We start from the raw sequence: 21,454 nt of genomic DNA on the forward strand, positions 1-21,454 counted from the left end.
TATAATCCAAAAATAATTTCTGTAAATTACAGAAGACAAGAAATAATTAGGACACAAGAACTCTCACAAAGTTTCTTTAGCAAAGTTTTATACATGCCAAGTATTAACCCTACCCAGTGGTAGGAAGAGCCTCTATGTAACAACAAAGATCAAGGAGTGATCCCCATAGTCTCTGGATGTTGAGAGCCACAGCCAAAGGGGCCCCAGCAAACTTCCAGCTGCCAGCAAACTTCCAGCTGCCGGCTGATGATTGGCTCACAGTGGCCCCAGCAACATCTAGCTGATTGGCTCCTCTGCCGTGATGTTCATTGGGCTGTTTCCCTCCCTTTCAGACCACGGAGCTGCTCATTGGGGGACTTCTTTGGCTCCGCCCATGCAACCCAGCCCAACGGCCTCAAGAGCAGGAGGATTGTGGGAGGTGGAGAGGCTGGTGTTAGGTGAGAAGCTTGTGGGAAGCCAGTGGTGGCAGTTGGGCTCTGAGGGTTTTTTCCTGAGGCGCTGTTTTGTTTGGCGTGTGTAGTTCTAAAAATAAAGTTAATTTCTTTTGACAAGTGGCTCCTGAATTGTGCCCAGCCAGACTGCAGCATTTGGTGGCCCATACGGGGAATCGAATCCGCGACCTTGGCGTTATCAGCCCCAATGAGCAGCTCCGTGGTCTGAAGGGCAGGGAAACAGCCCAATGAACATCACCGCAGAGGAGCCAATCAGATAGATGTTGCTGGGGCCGCTGTGAGCCAATCATCAGCTGGCAGTCTGAAGGGCGGGCAAACGGCCCAATGAACATCACCGCAGAGGAGCCAATCAGCTAGATGTTGCTGGGGCCGCTGTGAGCCAATCATCAGCTGGCAGCTGGAAGTTTGCTGGCAGCTGGAAGTTTGCTGGGGCCCCTTTGGCTGTGGCTCTCAACATCTGGCTTTAACCATTATACATTTGATGTATTTTGTGAGTATTGGGGATTGAATCCAGGGCCTCACACATGCTGAACAACTGCAAAACCACAAAGTTAACATGCCCAGCCCACAAGATTTCACTTTTTATGATAATGGTACTGTGGATCGAACCCAGGGCTTCATACATGCTAGTAAGCACTCTGCCACTAAGTTACATCCCCAGCCATTAACCATTATACATTTGTTAAAGGGAACAGTTATTACAAGATTTCTTATAAGTTTATGAGATGTTTTCAATTTTGTGTGATTGCTGTCAGTGCTTTGATTTAAATATGTATACATATATATGTATAAAATATATATACACATATACATAAGCATATATTTACATATTATGCATATTACATCTTTTTTTTTAAAGAGAGGAGAGAGAGAGAGAGAATTTTTTTTAAATATTTATTTATTTATTTTTAGTTCTCGGCGGACACAACATCTTTGTTGGTATGTGGTGCTGAGGATCGAACCCGGGCCGCACGCATGACAGGCAAGCGTGCTACCGCTTGAGCCACATCCCCAGCCCGCATATTACATCTATACTTTAAATATACTATAGATATATACTATCAATATATTATAGGTAGATGTTTATATCCTCATCCTTGACATTTTTTCCTCTTTTTTTTTTTTTGAGAGAGAGAGAGAGAGAGAGATTTTTTTAATATTTATTTTTAGTTCTCGGCGGACACAACATCTTTGTTGGTATGTGGTGCTGAGGATAGAACCCGGGCCACTCGCACTCCAGGCGAGCGCTCTACCGCTTGAGCCACATACCCAGCCCGACATTTTTTCCTCTTAAAACATATTCTATTAAAACTTCCTCAACTCTCAGTTTTTGGATTCTGCTAATTAACAAAATGCTTTACCTGAATATGAACATAGGAAGTTAATAATTTTTGAATATAAGTGACAGAATTTCTTTCTTATTGACTTTTGTTAAAGCCATCATTTTTATTGAAGTTGTTATTATTTTACTGAGAAGAAATCCTACTAATCTGGATAACAAAATTGAGAGAAAACATTTTTAATGAAAAAATTCATGTCATGTTATAAGTTATGAATTTCTAATATTCAAGTAGCATAAACTCTAACTTCACATGTTTTTTTTTAAGGAGAACCATTATTATGCATAAATTTTGGCAATGATTTTTTATTAACAGCATAATTCTAGGCCAAAAATTCTATGATTTTAAGAAAGTAAAGAAAGAGAATAGCACTAAACTTATCTTCCCATCTGTACTTCAATTTATTTATTTTTTTTCACATTTGACAAAGTATTTATTATAAATGTTTCATTTTTATATAAGGCATACATTTTGGACAAAATCTGTTCAATGTTCAGTACTGGTATGAGTTTTCAGATGTTCAATGAATTTAAAATTTGAATAAGTTTTCAAAATATTATTTAACTATTTAGGGTTTCTGGGTACAATGAATTCTCCAAAAATCAGTAGTGTTTAAGAAACATTGTGGTTAAGAAATGTTTTTTTTTTCCATTTGTATTCTCTCTAACCAGTATGTATCCACAAGCGCTGAGTATTGGTGAATAAATTTTGGAGGCATTGTCACATTGTCAATTTTCACATTTCAAAACTTTGTCTCTTCTATGGTTATTGTGGTGAGGATTAAATGTTGACTCTTTCTTAGAGGAATGATACGATGGTCTCATTTGTAAAGCTTCTCTCCAGTGTGTTTTCTCTGATGTCTAGTAATGTATGATATATAATTTAAAATGTTTTTACATTCTCTACATTTATGTCTTCTTTCCAGAATAAATATCTTAGTGGTGAAAAAGAATTGATTTCTTATTGAAAAAGAATTGATTTCTTATTAAAAGCTTTGCTGCATTGTTTTCATTTTAGGGGTTCTTTTCTGTATAAATTCTGTTAATGAGGTTTAGTTTTTCTTTAAAAGTATTATCACTTTATCTACATTTTACATTCACCAGGGTGTCTTCTGCTGTGGTGAATAAAGTTTTATTTTTTATTAAAAGTTTTTCCACTTATTCACATTTGTAGGGCTATTCTCCAGTGTGAGTTCTGCTGTGGTGAATAAGGCCTGTTTAATGGCTAAAAGCTTTGCCACATTCCTTACATTTGTAGGGCTTTTCTCCAATGTGAATTCTGTTGTGGCAATAAGGGTTGATATTTGAGTAAAAACTTCGTCACATACTTTGCATTTGTGAGGTTTCTCTCCAGTGTGAGTTCTCCTGTGGCAAACAAGGTGTGATTTTTCAACTGAAAGCTTTGCAACATTCTTTACAATTGTAGGACTTCTCTGCAGTGTGAATTCTTCTGTGGAAAATAACATCTATTTTTTGACTGAAAGCTTTGCCACCATCTTTACATTTGTAGTGCTTCTCTCTAGTGTGAGTTCTGCTGTGGTGAATAAGGTCTATTTTTTTTTTAAAGAGAGAGTGAGAGAGGAGAGAGAGAGAGATTTTTTAATATTTATTTTTTAGTTTTCGGCGGACACAACATCTTTGTTGGTATGTGGTGCTGAGGATCGAACCCGGGCCGCACGCATGCCAGGCGAGCGCGCTACCGCTTGAGCCACATCCCCAGCCCCTAAGGTCTATTTTTGACTGAAAGCTTTGCCACATTCTTTACATTTGTAGGGCTTCTCTCCAGTGTGAGTTTTTCTTTGGCAAATAAGGTGTGAGTTTTGACTGTATGTTTTGCCACATTCTTTACATTTCTAGGACTTCTCACCAGTGTGCCTTCTGCTGTGCCTAATAAGGTATAGTTTTCGACTAAAAGCTTTGCCACATTCTTTACATTTGTAGGGCTTCTCTCCAGTGTGAGTTCTTCTGTGGCGAATAAGGTGTGATTTTTGATAGAAAGCTTTGCCACATTCTTTACAATTGTAGGGCTTCTCTCCAGTGTGCATTCTGCTGTGGCACCTAAGGCATGATTTTTGACTAAAAGCTTTGCCACATTCTTTACATTTGTAGGGCTTCTCTCCAGTGTGCATTCTGCTGTGCCTAAAAAGGTCTAGTTTTTGACTGAAAGCTTTGCCACATTCATTACATTTGTAGGGCTTCTCTCCAGTGTGTGTTCTGCTGTGGTGAGTAAGGTTTGATTTTTGACTGAAAGCTTTGCCACATTCTTTACATTTGTAGGGCTTCTCTCCTGTGTGAGTTCTTCTGTGGCGAGTAAGGTTTGATTTTCGACTGAAAGCTTTTCCACATTCTTTACATTTGTAGGGCTTCTCTCCAGTATGAGTTATGCTGTGGCAAGTAAGGCTTTCTTTTCGACTGAAAGCTTTTCCACATTCTTTACATTTGTAGGGCTTCTCTCCAGTATGAGTTATGCTGTGGTAAGTAAGGCCTTCTTTTTGACTGAAAGCTTTTCCACATTCTTTACATTCATAGGGCTTCTCTCTCATGTGAGTTCTGCTGTGGTAAGTAAGGCTTTCTTTTCGACTGAAAGCTTTTCCACATTCTTTACATTTATAGGGCTTCTCTCCTGTGTGAGTTCTGCTGTGGTAAGTAAGGCCTTCTTTTCGACTGAAAGCTTTTCCACATTCTTTACATTTGTAGGGCTTCTCTCCTGTGTGAGTTCTGCTGTGGTAAGTAAGGCCTTCTTTTCGACTGTAAGCTTTTCCACATTCTTTACATTTGTAGGGCTTCTCTCCAGTATAAATTCTCTGGTGGTAAACAAGGTCTGAATTTTTATATGACTTCTGTTGTTCACTCTCACTTGTAGTTTTCCATATTTTATTTTGTTGTAAATAGTCAATATTACAACTTGTATATTTTCCACTTATCACTTTGTGAAATATATGTTTTATGCCCTTTTCTGGTGAATATTCTTGGGTATCTTGAGGAGTCAGGGCAAGGAAGGCAAAGTTTCTATAGTTCTCTAACATCACATCTTTATATAAGTTTTTCTGAGCAGGCTGAAGGCATTCCCACTCCTCTTGAGTAAAATCAATGGCTATATCCCTGAATGTTAACAGTACCATTTCCTGGCTCTCAGGGTTCTCAGCATTCTCCCTGTGGTTTGTTTTCAGATTCTGCATTGCACAGAAACCTGGGCTCCACATCCAGGTCAGAAAGCCTACAAAAAGTTTGAAAAAATGGCGGGCTTCAGACACAAAGGGAACAGTCAATTTATCTTTAATTCTAATAGTTATTCAGAGAAAACTCCTCTAAATAAAATAATGACTTAAATTACTTCTTCATATCGAATTAAATTTAAGCCACTTGATTTCAAGTCTTAAAATCTAAGTCATAATTATGACAAAGTCAGTTCTCCTGAAGTTATATTAATAATATTAACACATTGTAAAAGAATGGTATTAAATTTTCTTTATAAATCAAAGTAGACAGTAAATACTATCCTTAATGTGGAAAAACAGGCATGCAAAAATAATCAGGAAATTTCTTTTTTTATCTAGCAGTGATAAGCAATAACCCCATCAAACATTAAATTTTGTATAAGCTCTCTAAAATTAAAACAATATAATGCTGCCCACAAATAGACCAAAAAATATGGAATGAAAGAAATTACAGAAATAGACTTGACTCAAATGTGGCATTACTATGGAATAAAATTGCTATCAATTCATTGGGAAAAATATGGACTTTTTAATTAGTGCGACTGCAACAAATTGTTAAGACATCTGGAAAAAGATAAATTGAGATTATTATTCCATATTAAACAAAATAATAAACCCAAATGGATAAAGAATGTAAAAAATAATAACAAATAAGCAAAAACAGAAATCATACTAAAGTAAAGCATAGGTACATATATTACTCTGAGCATAGGAAATAACACTCCATTTCTCAAAATACAGATATAATAAAAGAATACTAATAGTTTGAAAACATTAAAAGATTTCTTATGGGTAAAAAATTCATTCTGATCCAAAAGCAAAGTCACAAGACAACAGTCAAACTGGGGGAAATATTTACAACATTCAAAAAAAAAATATTTACAACATTCATCACAGGTAAAAGACTAATAACCATATTATATACAGGTATTTTTAAATCTAAGAATTTAAAAGACCAAACTTCCAATAGAAAACAGGGCAACAGAGAACATAAAAAAACTACAATGAAAACAAAATTTAAAAAGACATAAACATATGAAATAATGTTTACTCTCGTAAGTAAATTTAATTAAAGCAATGGATCTGACATCATTCACTGTATTCATATACATATTCATGACATACCATTTTTATTTTTTTTCATGTTTGTGCACTGCTCAGTATCCATCTCAGGTTATCTAGCATCTATGCTAGGAAAGTGCACTACACTGAGCCACATCCCTGCCCCATTTCTAATTTTTGAATTAGCAACATTTTGAAATTATAAATAGACACATGAGGAGGCAATGAGGAAAGAAGCATCCCCACACACTGATAAATAGCTATTATTAATTGAGCATTTATTATGTGGTAGTGCTTTACATACTCAATTTCATTTAGAATTTACCATAACTAGTAGGGTTGCTTATCATCTTCTGGTTTAGATATTTAGAAACCAAAGCTTAGAATATTTAAATTACTATCCCAAGGTCACACAGGTGGTATTTGAGTGAGAATAACCTGAATGACTCTGTAGTCCAAATTCTATAAATCATAAACTTGTTTAAAAAATGTCCAGGGCTCACACTGAGAAAAGAGAAGGATCTCCTGAAGAGGGGAAACTTAAGAATAATACATTTATATGGCAACAGTTATTTATCCAAAAGAATTAACAGAAGAAGAACCAATTAAAACTGTGTCTGGCTTGACAGTGGTACATATGTGCAAGCCCAGCGGCTGGGGAGGCTGAGGCAGGAGGCACACATATTTTGAATTTAGCAATTTAGTGAGACCCTGAACAACTCATCGAAACCCTGTCTCTAAATAAAATATGAAAAAGGGCTGGGAATGTGGCTCAGTGGTTAAGCGCTCCTAGGTTTAGTCCTCGCAACCCCTCCCCCCCCCAAAAAAAAAGGTGAAAAGAAACACTTGGGAGTGCCTCCTAATAATCAAAAGGAGGCACAAAATCTTTGTTGTTTGGGATTACTAAGCCTGGGGCTGATGTTTGCCATCTTCCCCAGTGCAGAGAAGTGAAATGTTCCTTTTAATTGGGAAGAAAAAGGCCAACACAGAACTGAGAAATAGAAATAATCTGATTGCTCAAGTCTTTTATGTTCCTCTTTCCAACATTGTCAAAGCACTTCTTCCCTAATCTATTTTTTTAAAGTTATTTCAGGAAGAAATATTGCAACTAATTTAATTTGTTTTTACATAGAACCACAAAGGCATGTTAGTAAAACTTTTTGATTAAGAGAAAGACTAATCATAAATCACTTTAAAAAGTGATTAGCGTGGCATTGAGGTATACACTGAACGGAAGGGAGAGGGATTGGAGGCAGCACCCTAGAGAATTGATCTAATGCAAAGCTAGATCTGGTGAGTGATGTCAATACCTAAAATGGGATTGATGGAAGAGCTGTCAGGATAAGTAAGTAAAAACACTACCAAAGAGGTAACCACCAGAAGATGAGTTTGAGTTCAGCTCAGGATGGGAGCTTTTACTCTGAACCAGTAACTGCTAAAGGTAGGCATAGCTGGTTTCAATAGAAGAGATGGTTGAGAGTGTAAATAGAGAATGAAGAACATATCATAGACCCTAACCTTGTAATACTTGTCAGGAACAGAAAAAGCAACTGAATAAAAAAGACAAAGGAATATAAAAGAAGTAAAGGAAAAATAATACGAAAAAATGGAGTTTTTCATGTCAATTTCATTTTGTTTTTGGATGAAGTGTGACTTCAGGTTCATGTACCTGATTGGATTTTATTTGGATTGTACCACATTTTCTGAGACCAAACAGCCAAGTTATGGATTTAGCTTTCAAATTTGTACTCCTGTTGTACCCTGAAAATTTCAGCTCAGGACACTATTTTCCATCTTAAACATTTCTAGCACATCGTGCCAGGCTTTTTGTGATTTATTAGTTGTTCAAAACATTACATAGCTCTTGACATATCATATTTCATACTTTTGATTCAAGTGGGTTATGAACTCCCATTTTTACCCTGTATACAGATTGCACAATCACATCGGTTACACATCCACGTTTTTACATAGTGTCATACTAGTGTCTGTTGTATTCTGCTGCCTTTCCTATCCTCTACTATCCCCCCTCCCCTCCCCTCCCCTCCCATCTTCTCTGTCTACCCCATCTACTATAGTTCATTACTCTCCCTTGTTTTTTTTTCCCCTTTCCCCTCTTCCTCTTATATGTAATTTTGTATAATGATGGGGGGGTCTCCTTCCATTTCCATGCAATTTCCCTTCTCTCTCCCTTTCCCTCCCACCTCTCGTCCCTGTTTAATGTTAATCTTCTTCTCATGCTCTTCCTCCCTGCTCTGTTCTTAGTGGTTCTCCTTATATCAAAGAAGACATTTGGCATTTGTTTTTTAGGGATTGGCTAGCTTCACTTAGCATAATCTGCTCTAGTGCCATCCATTTCCCTGCAAATGCCATGATTTTGTCATTTTTTAGTGCTGAGTAATACTCCATTGTGTATAAATGCCACATTTTTTTAATCCATTCATCTATTGAAGGGCATCTAGGTTGGTTCCACAGTATAGCTATTGTGAATTATGCTGCTATGAACATCGATGTAGCAGTATCCCTATAGTACGCTCTTTTAAGGTCTTTAGGGAATAGTCCGAGGAGGGGAATAGCTGGGTCAAATGGTGGTTCCATTCCCAGCTTTCCAAGGAATCTCCATACTGCTTTTCAAATTGGCAGCGCCAATTTACAGTCCCACCAGCAAAGTACAAGTGTGCCCTTTTCCCCACATCCTCGCCAGCACTTGTTGTTGTTTGACTTCATAATGGCTGCCAATCTTACTGGAGTGAGATGGTATCTTAAAGTGGTTTTAATTTGCATTTCTCTGATTGCTAGAGATGGTGAGCATTTTTTCATGTACTTGTTGATTGTATGTCCTCCTCTGAGAAGTCTGTTCAGTTCCTTGGCCCATTTGTTGATTGGGTTATTTGTTTTCTTATTAATTTTTTGAGTTCTTTGTATACTCTGGATATTAGGGCTCTATCTGAAGTGTGAGGAGTAAAAATTTGTTCCCAGGATGTAGGCTCCCTATTTACCTCTCTTATTGTTTCTCTTGCTGAGAAAAAACTTTTTAGTTTGAGTGAGTTCCATTTTTTGATTCTTGTTTTTAACTCTTATGCTATGGGTGTCCTATTAAGGAATTTGCGTCTATCAGACGCAGAGTCTCTGTTTTGATATCAAGCTCTTTGATCCATTTTGAGTTAACTTTTGTGCATGGCGAGAGAAAGGGATTCAGATTCATTTTGTTGCATATGGATTTCCAGTTTTCCCAGCACCATTTGTTGAAGATGCTATCCTTCCTCCATTGCATGCTTTTAGCCCCTTTGTCAAATATAAGATAGTTGACTTATGTTCTTAATATGACACATTAAATTAGTAGGTATTATTGTATTATGTTTTACTTTAAGATGAATGATTTATCACCTAAAACTAGATATGTTTCAGGAAAAAAATGCACTTAAAATATGTTGAGAAAAAATAATAAAATTAATATGAGTGCTGTTTATAATTCATTATAAACAGTTAAAAAAATCAGGCAATTGAGCATTGCTCTGTAAAAATTTCACAGACAAGTTGGCCTGTTGCTGATTAAGGAATTATGTTTAAAAGTCTTCTTCTTCATTCAATGTCTGCATGATTTCAATGCAAACAAAGAAGATATATCTGTTTTTGTTTTTAAGTGGGAATGCCTCTAAATATGGATTACTTAATAAGAGCTGAAAAAAACAATCACACAACAGATGGAAGAATTTTCTGGATCACTCTCTACTGCTTAGGATTCAAGGAAAAGCAGTCAGAGCCAGACTACAGCAGAAATTACTCAAAATTGCAAATGCTGCCTGAAAAGCTTGTAATAACATTTTGTGAATGTATGCCTCAAAAGGGAAAAGCAGAAATTTAACATAGCAGATTTATCCTTTATTCTCACTGAACTTTCCATCTCTTCATTTTAAAACCGAAGACATTGCTTTAATATAAAGTGCAATACTTTCAAATATCACTGGCATAAACACCATCTCACATCAAGTTTTCCTTCATTTTCCAGATATTGATTGTTCTCTAAAGAAAACATTTAAATATCCCTTCATATTTTATATCTAAATTATGTTTCTTTTAAAAATATAGAAAACTAACCAATAGTTCTGCTTTCATGAAGATGAGTTGGAATTAACTATTACCTGTTTCTTCTGCTAGTACAACTAACATCTTTGGACAGTACATAAAAATCAAATGAAATCAAACCAAACAAACACTATTCTGAAAGGTGGAGAGAAGGTCAAGTGGCTAGCTATCTTAAATTCAAGAAATTATTAAAAATGGCAAGAGGTTGCCAGTTGCGGTGGCATAAGCCTGTCATTCCAGCTGCACAGAAGACTGAGGATGAAGGATCCGTTGTTAAGTTAGCTTTAGCAACTTAGTGGGAATCTGTCTCTAAAGAAAGTCTTTTAAAAAGCATAAAGAAGGTCTAGAAATGTTGGTTGCTTGCTTACTATTTAAGTGCCCCTGTGTTCAATCCCCATTACCAAAAACAAGGCAGGTGTTGAATTCTTGGGTTTTCTTTTTATGTCATGTATCCCAGACATGAAAGAAATTGTTACACTCTGAATTTAATCAATACAGGTTATTGGTTATAGATTAGAAATTATATATTAATAAAATATTAATTACTAAAATAATAGGATTGGAAAATAAGTGTTACAGAATTAGTAATGTTAAGTTACTCCAGTCTGCCATAGTTAAAGATAAAAAGTAACAATACAACAATATAATCACTGTAAGACATAGAATCTAAGTTGCTAACAATAAGATATAGAAAATATAGTGTGACAAATGTAAGCTTAGAGGTCTAATATAGTTACACATATTTACAGATATTTACAGATAAATATAGAGATGGATATAGAGATGGATGTAGTGTTATTTTTAAATTGTTTTTGTGTAGACCTATATAAATGAGGATGTAGATCTAAACAAATGAGGATATAGGCCCCCATAAATGAGTATACGTTTTTCTCTTTTTGCTCTGCTAACTGCATTTTCAGCCCTTGTATTTTGCTTGCTTGCAATTTGCAAAATTCCATAGGGAAGTCCCCAGGGTATGATTTTCTTTGCTATTTTCTTCTTGAAATACTTTGGTCACAAACAACTCAGGGCTGCTGTTCTTTCAGAGAGCACTTGGTCTCTGACAAAAGTAGTCCCTGGCCAGGTAAAATTGACAAAATACAAAGTTTTGATTTGTTTCTAATTCAGAATTAGTGTGTTTTCCGAGTGGTCTCCCCATAACAAAATAATGGCCTAAAAAATAACTTAAAACATTAACAGAGACAGACAAAATTAAATTAAAAAAGGAAAAAAGAAAAAAAAAGAAAAATGGCAAGTGCTTTTTCTTTCTCTATACCCAAATGTTCAGGAAAGAGGCAACCTCGCAAGAGAGAACACTTTAGGCAATAATCTTGCTACTACAGTGAAAAGTCACAAGAGTGGCTCTATTTTCACCCATAGCAGCAAAGGCTGAGTACAGAGCCCATACTTCTTTAAAAAAATTAGTTGTAAATGAAACATTTTATTTATTTATTTTGTGGTGCTCAGGATTGAACTCAGGGCCTCACACATGCCAGGCAAGGGCTGTACTACTGAGCCACAACTCCAGCCCCAGAGCCCATACTTCTACCCACACCAAACTATAATGAAACAATCAATACCCTCTCCTGTTGGGGTGGTATCAGAAGAGTCCAAAATAGAGCTAGACCTTACCAAAAGCAGAAAAGTTTCTCTGTTTCCTTCTAAAACCACCTTCAAATCAAAAGAGAAATAAGTGGGGAATTCATATTTCTATCCTCCACCACAGCAACCATTATAGTAAGCAGGAAGTCCTCAGGATTGTGTCAAGGATCATGCCACAGGTTTGTTGTTGTTACTGTTTTCCTGTTTTTATTTTGTCCCTCTTATGCATATAAAAGTTGTTGGATGGATGTACTTGGGTATGCTGTCTATAAGAAACTCAGTGAATATATATTATTTACAGCTGAAAAAATGATGGAGAAGATACATCTTTAAAACATTCATGAGAAGGCAGAAGTGGCTATATTAACATAAGCTAAAGTACATTTCAGACAAAAAGTATGATGAGTAACCAAAAGAGAGATATATATAATAATAAGTGGTTAAATCCAACAAAACAATATAAGTATTCTAAAAATGAGCAGAAATGAACAGGTATAAAACATATAAAAGTAAAATTGATAGATTTTTAAGGACAAAAATAGACAAATAACCAATACCTTTCTCTCAGCAATAGGAAGAACATATGGTAAGAAAATGAACCAGTCTAGAGAATTAATCATGAACACCTGCATCATTCTGTAGTCATGTATAACAAAATAGCATAAATGAATAAATTTAAAAATGAATACCTTCAAATAACAGATCTATGTAACACTTAAATTACATACCACTTAAAACCAAAGTAAATATTCTTCTATAAACAACTATTTTCAAGCAGTTGATGGTTCATACCAAACTCAAATAGTAGTTCTTTCACCACACACAACCTCCAACACTATCAAAATCTCCAACCAGAATTATATATTTCTTAGAAATTGTAAACACTTTAAAACATAGGCATTACTCTAAGTCTAAAATTCAAACTATGGGTCATTTTTGGTGTTAAGCATTGAAAAAGCGTAATGCCACGAATCACCCATTATAGTATCATGTAGAATAGTTTCATTGTGTAAAAAAATTATCTTAGCTCTGCCTTTTCATCTCTGCTTCTTCCCTCACTTCTGGCAACCACTGAATATTTTACTTTGGCCACAGTTTTGTTTTTCCCATATTATCATAGTGGGAATTAAGTACTACATAATCTTTTCAAATGGATTCCTTCCCTCACTTATATGCATTTGAGACCCTCCCTGTCTTTTCATGTTTTAGTAGCTTATTCATTTAATGGTGAAAAATCTTTGATTATCTTGATACATGAAAGTTTACTTTTCCATTTATCTACTTCAGAACACTTTGGCTGCTGCCATGTTTTACACCTGTAAATAAAGCTGCTATAAACACCCAGGTTTTTTGATTTTATGTGGACACAAGTCTTCAAATTCTTTGAGAAAATACCAAGGAAGGTGATTGCTAAAGTACATGATGAGGATGTTTAGTTTTAGAAAATATTGCCAAACTCTCTTACAATGTGGCTGTACATATAATATGTATATTTAATTATATGCATACTCACCAATATTGTTGCTATTATTTTGAACATTACTTTTTAGATCAGTTAAAAATGAATAAGATTTTTATCTTATCTCCCTACTCTTTTCCTAATACTTCTTCATGTAGATACAAGTTTCTGATTTATATTATTATTTTCTCTCAGAAGAACTTCTTTTTAATATTATTTGTAAGTCAGATCTACTGGCAACAAATTTAACGTTTTTTGAGGAAGTCTTGATTTCTCTTATTTTTGAAAAATAATTTTACAGGGTAAACTAGTATAGGTTTTGTTCTACACTTTAACATTTTATTCCTATATGGAGGAGAATTCCTGAGGAGAATTCAGATGTGGCTTTTATTGGTCTTTATTTAGTGCAGTACATTTATACATAATAGTGGGGATTATTTTGACATTTTCATAAATGCATGTAACATAGTTTTCTCCATTTCAATCCCCAGTATTGTTTATTGACTTTACTCCTTCCTCCTCCAAATCCCCTTAGTCTACTATATTTGTTCCTTTCTATTTATCTACTTATTTCCTTAAATGAGGCATTGTATTATATTTAAAATCATAACATGTTGTGCTATATTCATACATATACCTAGCATAATTTGGTCAACTTCATTCCCTAGTTCTTCTCCCCATTTCCTCTGCCTTCATCTTTGATTAATTGCATAAAAACTTAGTGGAGAATTGCATCAACAGACTAGACCAATCTTAACATTATGAGGAATCAAGGATAATATAGGTGCATTGGAATACTTAGACAGAAATAAAGGGGAGGAAACAATGAATAGAATATATAGAGCTCTGGAACAACATTAAAATGTCAAACTTGAAACTGAGAGGAATTGAGGAAGGAGAGGAGAAACAAACTAATGGCATAGCAAAATTATTCAGTAATATAATAGCAGAAAATGAGCTTAATTTGGGAATAGTGTAAGGTTGAATAGTATGTGACTTGGCTCTGCTGTAATAGTAAATAGGGTTCAGTGTCTTCTTTCAAAATGGTTCCAATGTTGGGAAGAGTAGAGGACACAAAGAGTAGATATCAATACCTGAATATTCAGCCAACCCAAGGTACTTGAAAGAAGCTCACAAAATTGTTCCTTGCCAAAAGAAGTGATAATCATCCCAATAGCTGGGTAGACATACAAGCAGTATGAAAAACAAGGGAACAAACCACCTCAAACAGCCTACAACACACAGCAACTGACCACATTGACACTAAAGTGAAGGAAATGTCAGAAAAAGACTTCGGAAAATTTATAGTTAAAATGGTCAACGAGCCAAAGAAGATTTAAAAAATAAAATTAAAAATATTGGATTAAGGGGCTGGGGATGTGGCTCAAGCGGTATCGCGCTCACCTGGCATGCGTGTGGCCCGGGTTCGATCCTCAGCACCACATACAAACAAAGATGTTGTATCCGCCAAATACTAAAAAATAAATATTAAAATTCTCTCTCTCTCCCTCCCTCTCTCTCACACTCTCTCTTTAAAAAAAAATATTGGATTAAGAAGATCATTCCTATAAAGAGGTAGAGGTTCTGAAAAAGAATAAAATTAAAATCCTGGAAATGAAATACTTAATAAAACAAATTAATAATTCAATACAAAATATACACCAATAGATTAGACCACTCTGAGGGTAGATCTTCTGGCCTTGTAGACAAAGCATATAAACTTGAAAATAATAAACCTAAAATAAAAAGATGTTAAAAAATCATGACCAGGATATTCAATAGCAATCTGGGTAAATATCAAGAGACCAAATTTAAAGAATCACTGGAGTAAAGTAAAGCTCTGAAATCCAAACTGAAGGACTGCACAATCTTTTTCAATTAAATGATAACTGTAAAATATTCCAAATCTTAGGAATGAGATGGAAATTCAAGTCTAAGATATATATCTCCAAATAGAACCACAGAAGATCTTCTCCCAGACATATTTTGAAGTAAATGCCTAGTTATGGAACAAGGATAGATTTTTTTAAAGCTGTTAGAGAAAAATGGAAAGTCACATTTGGAGGTAAACTAAGTCAGATTTCAAATCATTCCTCAACCCAGATCTTAAAACCCTAGATGGCTTGTCATGATAAATACCAAGGCCCAAAAGAAAACAGGCACAAACCTATTTTAGTATAGTCAGCAAAATTTTCAGAATATTGAAAATGAAATTAAAAAAATTTAATAAGTAGAAACTGAAAAAAATCAAAATCACTTAACCTACACAACAAAACATATCCAATGAATTATTTCATGCAGATATATAAAAAATGAAAGTGGAGGGCTGGGGATGTGGCTCAAGCGGTAGGCGCTCGCCTCGCATGCGTGCAGCCCGGGTTCGATCCTCAGCACCACATACCAACAAAGATGTTGTGTCCGCTGAGAACTAAAAAAAAATAAACATTAAAAATTCTCTCTCTCTCTCTCTCTCGCCCTCTCTCTCTCTCTCTCTCCTCTCTCTCTCTCTCTTTAAAAAAAAAATGAAAGTGGAAACCAGCAGAAAGATGAATTGTGTTAGAAAAATAGTCAATTAAATGAGAATAAAGTCTGAATCACTAGAAAAAAAATTGTAGGAAATAAAAATCATCTTTCTATAGTAACATTTAGTATAAATAGCCTAAATTCTTTCATCAAAAGATACAAATTAAAAAACAAGACCCAACCATATATTGTTTGCAAGAGGTTTACCTCAAAAATACAATGACATAATGAATTTTTTAAAATGGGGGAAAACATACCTTACAAACAGAAACCAATTTCAGACAAAGTAGATTTCAAACCAAAATTAATCAGAAGAGACAGAGAGGATCATATCAAACTGGTTATGGAAAGCATCCAACAAGAAGATACAATGCTTATAAATATTTATGCCCCAAACAATGCTGCATACTAAAAACAAAATCTTCTCATCAGAAAGAATCAAATAGACCACAGTAAAAAAAAAATGTTGGGTGAGTTCAACATACATCTCTCACCACTATATAGGCCATCAACCATAAAATATGTAAAACCTCTTCAGAACTAAAAAGTGCTATTAATTAAATGGATCTCACAGACATCTACAGAATATTTCATCCACTGACAACTGAATTCATTTTTATCTCTGTGGCATATAGGACATTCTCTAAAATAGATCATATTTTAGTGCACAAAGCAAATTTCAGCAAACACAAAAAATAGAGGTAATTCATTGCATCTTATAAATAAAGATAAAAATAAAATAATAACTATAAAATTATAAATTAATGACAAGATAAAAAGCAGAAACTCTCTAACACGTTAGTATTAAATAATATACATTTTAATGAGAAATGAATCAAAGAAGAGTGTATGTAGGGGAGAAATAAAAAAAATTCTTAGAAACAAGAGTGTTAAAGTTTATATATGAGGTGTTCTCCAAAGGCTCAGGTGTGAGACAATGCAAGAAAATTTAGAAATGAGAACCTGCGACTTCAAGACCAGGCTGGGCCGCCTAGCGGGACCCGGTCCAGAAAAGAAAAAGTAAGTCGGAGAAATAAATGAATGGGTTCTTCCCACAGCCATCTCCCCAGCAGCTTCGGGGTGCTCGGACTATCCTGAAGCTTGTGGTTAGCATGAGAAATGAGAAGCGGAAATAAAGCCAGGTGGGGGTACCCAGGAGAGAAAAGGCTTCCTCAGACCACTGTGCATACGTGTCGTTGCTTGGCCTGTGTTTACTAACCAGGACAATGGCTGGAACGTGGTCGTTGATTCCAGATAAGTCAGAGGAACAAGCATCATGGGAAGAAATAGATAGAAAATGCTGTTAACACTGAGGTGACTGTTGTTTCAAAGTCAGAAGGTGTTCTTAACAATACAGAATATATTAATTTCCTTCCCAAATCAACTTTTATTCATATAGATATTGGAGTAAGTTTCTTACTTAAAAATTTTTGATAATTTGTTCCTGAAAACCTACATTGTTTTTTATTTAAACTGTCTTAATTCTGTTTTTGTGTTGACTTAGACATGGAGAAGAATTCACAAACTGTGTTCTGAGGATCTGAGACAGAGTAGTAATGGGAACATATATGTAGACCACACACACTCTGTGTTTGTATATATTTTTATATAAACATCATCCTATCCTTAAACTAGTGTGTAATGTTGTCTTCTGAAGAACATTTGTCCTTTTCAGTTGTCGGATGTTACTAAGTCGAGAATGCAGCTCTCATTAAGGATTAAAAGTGACCCTTGAGCAGGAAGAGTACAAAGTCTATGTTTTTCAAAATTTTAGTGGAGCTGCAGTGTCTTGTAGATAGGAAGACACGTGACATGCGAGGACCTATGGGTGTTCTTTCAAGGAGCCGGGATGGGTGCCTTTGATAGAGTGACCAAGGGCAAGAAAGCAATTTAAATCTCTAAATTTAAGTCCTTAAGGGTTTGAGGATATGGCTCAGTGGAAGAACACTTTCCTAGCATGTGCAAGTTTTATCCTCAGTGCCACAAAAGGCAATAATAAAGATACATTCAATCTTTTAGTAAAACACAACCTAAAATACAGTGAAGTATGGCATCTGTTAGCTGGTTCCATTTGTGACTTAATTCCCTTGGAGTATTAGCACCAAAAACCAAAAAGAACATTTTAACTTTTATACATGATTCACTATTTTGATTTTGAGATTTTTCTTTAGAAATTTTATATCAATACTTGATAGAAATTTGCTGTTGTGTTGTTGAACATTTTGAACAAGTAAGTCACTGGTGTCTGCCAGTTTGTGTTCTCTCCCTGTGGGTTTTGTTTGTTTTGTGGAACCCAGGGCCTCATCCATGCTAGGCAAGTGGTCACCCAGACCCTAAGGTTCTCATGAATTTCCAAATTTCCCCACACCCAGTGGGCATTAATGAGCAGTGAGGAGAATCCTAGGATTAAACCCCAAGTTCCCCACACCTTGTAAACATCTGACTCTGACACCCCAAAAATGTTTCCCCCCATCCTTTCAAACAGATAAGTCTGCATGTATGTGGTGAATATCCTCATTTGCATCCGCCTTTCCAAAACAGCTTCACCACTGAACCATAGTGGAAACCTGGAGGCCCCTTTCGCTCTCTCAGCCCTTGATGAAGAGCTAGAGTCAGGGTTGCTGAGCTTGCAAGGTGACTGGGTGACAGGTGACTTGTTGTCAGAACACTTAGCAGGTAGCTCTTGCCCTTCCCTTGCTCTTGCAGCCAGTGCTGTGTTCTTGATTCCTCAACAATGACCAGCTTTTAGAGGAGGAGAAGGTGAGTTTCATAAGAAAATGGGACACAGAAGTGCCCTCCTAGCTGGCCAGACCTTTCTGTCAGCATCCTTCTAAGAGAAAAGTGGCTGCTTGGGTTACACAAGGGGTGGAGCCACCACACATTCCTGAGCTAAAATAGCATTTACGACCCAGAGTTTGTGGTTCTGAGCTGGAACCTGAAACCTTTCTGTGGAGCTGTTATCCAGTAATTTCAGAACATCACGCGCTGCATCCCTGGAATTTACTTGATTCCCTGAACCAAACAAATATATGTGAGAGTGCAAAGCCAGAATGCCCAGAGAATTTTTCTAATTCCCACTGCAGATCTAGAGATGCCTTTTGGTTTTGACTACATCCATCTGACAAGGCAGCTGGTTCATAAATACTCTCTGGCCATGGGAATGGACTCCAATTTACTAATCCCTGTTGCCCACACTCTGGGGACCCAGCCTAAAGACAGGAAGGCAGGCCTCATTAGGGCCAGCTTCCACGGTGGCTCACAGTCCTACTCACCCCACCTCTTCTGCCCTCTAAGGAGAGAAGATGTGCCGCAGATGGGCTTAGGTCAGTGCAGACTAGTGCTGAGGAAATGGGGCGCATTTAAAAAATCCTGAGTGCCTTAGTAGGACCTGATCCTGCCCTGGGATTTGGAGTGTGGGATGTGGCGCTGGGTTCTAATCCTGAACATCATTAAATACTCAGAAGTTCTGATTTTCCTCAGATTTTTCAACACCTCCCATTTCACTTTCCTGGTTTTTGAAAAAATGTACTTATGACATCTGTTGAAGATTATGCATATTTCAAGATTTCTTTATCTAAGGACAGCAGAGTTTTAAGGCCTCTATTACGCTGTGTTCCTAAATGCTTCCCCCAACTTGATATTATCTTGTGTATATGTTCTGATTTTTATTTTTAAAACAGCTTTTGTGTACATTAATCCACTTGAACCTTGCATCAAACCTAGGATAATGATTCTTAGGCATTTTAGTCTCTAGATTCTGCTCTCTTTTTAATATCTATTTATAACGTCTTGTTGATAGACTCTGCCACTATGCTCCTCTGTACATTTTGTTTTCACATGCAATCTCCCCACCCCCATATTGTGGATTGAACTCAAGCCTGCTCTACCACTGAGCTGCACTGTTGGCCTTTTTTCTTTGAGACACCCTTGCCAAGTTGCTGAGGCTGGCCTTGAACTTGCTATCCTCCTGCCTCAGCCTCCCGGGTAGCTGTGATTCTAGATGTGTGCCACCAACCTGACTACATGGAATTTGCATTTTTGTGCTGAATCAGAATCACCAGCAAGTCCTACAGAAAACTGACTATGTGATATATATATATATGTATGTACTGCATATATATGTACTGGATGATTTTTGTGCTTGGTAAAATTACAGTGATGATAATTTCAGTGCAGTTAATAAAGCTAACCCTTAATTCTCCAAAAAAAAAAAAAATTAAAAGAAAATGATAAGGTTATGAGGGTATCAACCTAAACAGTGTATTAGTCCACTTGAATGGATTAAATGAGTGGTAACTATAGGTGGCTAAGGTCTGGCTGGAGGAGGTGGGTCACTGGGAGTGTGCCTTTGGAGTTTGTATTTTGTCCCTGTGGGTGGAGCTCTTTCTTCTTTCTGGTGGCTATGTCTTGAACTGTTTTCCTCTTGCACATGTTTCTGACATGATGTTCTGCCTCATCTCTGGCCCACATAAATGAAGTTGGCCATCTACGGACAAAGGTCTCTGATACCATGAGCTCCAAATAAACTTTTTCTTCTCTAAAATTGTTCTTGTCAGATCTTTTGGTCACAGTGATTAAAAGCTTACGACAGGGCTGGAGATGTGGCTCAAGCGGTTGCGCGCTCGCCTGGCATGTGTGCGGCCCGGGTTCGATCCTCAGCACCACATACCAACAAAGATGTTGTGTCCGCCGAGAACTAAAAAATAAATATTAAAAATTCTCTCTCTCTCTCTCTCCTCTCTCACTCTCTCTTAAAAAAAAGCTTATGACAAAAAAATAGAGATACAATATATTAAAATCTCTGAGACAGAATGAGGGAAGTTCTAAGAGGAAAGTTTTGAGCACTGAGTCCTACGTTAAAAAATAGATACCAAATAAATAATCTAAGATTATACCTCAAGGCCCTAGAAAAAGAACAAGCTAAAAATTAGTAGAAAACAAAAAATAATCAAAATCAGAGTAGAAATACAGAAAATTGAGACTAAGAAGTAATAAATATGATCAGTGCAATAAAGAGTTGATTCTTTGAAATGATAAGCAAGAAGGATAAAGTCATAGCCAAACTAATCAAAAGAAAGAGATGACCCAGATTAACAAAGCTACTAATGCAAAAGGAGATATCACGATAGACACTACTGAATCCAGAAGATCATTGGAAACTATTTTGAAAATGTATACTCCATTAAGCTGGAAGATGTCAAAGACAGTGACAAATTCCTAGAGACATATGACCTACCCAAATTGAACCATAAGAATGTAAAAAACTTTAAGTAGACCAGTATGAAGTCATGAAAATGAAACAGCTATTAAGTCTTGGAACAATGGAACATCTATGACCATATGAATCCTTAGCTGGGATCCGTCAGACCTTTAAAGAAGAAGTAATGTAATACTCCTCAAATTTAATTCCATGAAACAGGAGAGAACAATACCAATTCATTCTGTGAAGCCCAGTATTATCCTAATAGCAAAACCAGACAAAGGCACATCAAGAAAAGAAAATTTCAGACCAATATCCCTGATGAACATAGATGTAAAAATTCTTACCAAACCACACTAAAAAAAAAATCAAGAAGATAGTGTGTATCCTGATAAAGTGGGTTTCATCCCAGTTATTCAAGGTGTGTTCAAAATATGTCAATAAATAAATGTGACTCAGCACAAAAGAGATTTAAATAAAAAAATTACATGGTGGGGCTAGGGATGTGGCTCA

General features: G+C 36.1%; 1 long non-coding RNA gene across 2 annotated transcripts in view; it reads left to right on the top strand.

Annotated features, from left to right (window-relative positions):
* The window catches only part of LOC308637939, a 55,699-nt gene that overhangs the window by 7,541 nt on the left and 26,704 nt on the right, over window positions 1–21,454 (top strand). Inside the window, exon 1 of one of the 2 annotated variants that reach the window (XR_014019705.1) lies at window positions 18,445–18,501. The exons of the other annotated variant lie outside the window; for it this stretch is intronic. This is a non-coding gene — a long non-coding RNA (uncharacterized lncRNA). Of the gene's footprint in view, window positions 1–18,444; window positions 18,502–21,454 lie in introns of those variants that run through there. 2 annotated transcript variants of the gene reach the window in all.

This window comes from Spermophilus citellus, assembly GCF_964194105.1.
Source record: "Spermophilus citellus genome assembly, chromosome: 18".
NCBI lineage: Eukaryota > Metazoa > Chordata > Mammalia > Rodentia > Sciuridae > Spermophilus > Spermophilus citellus.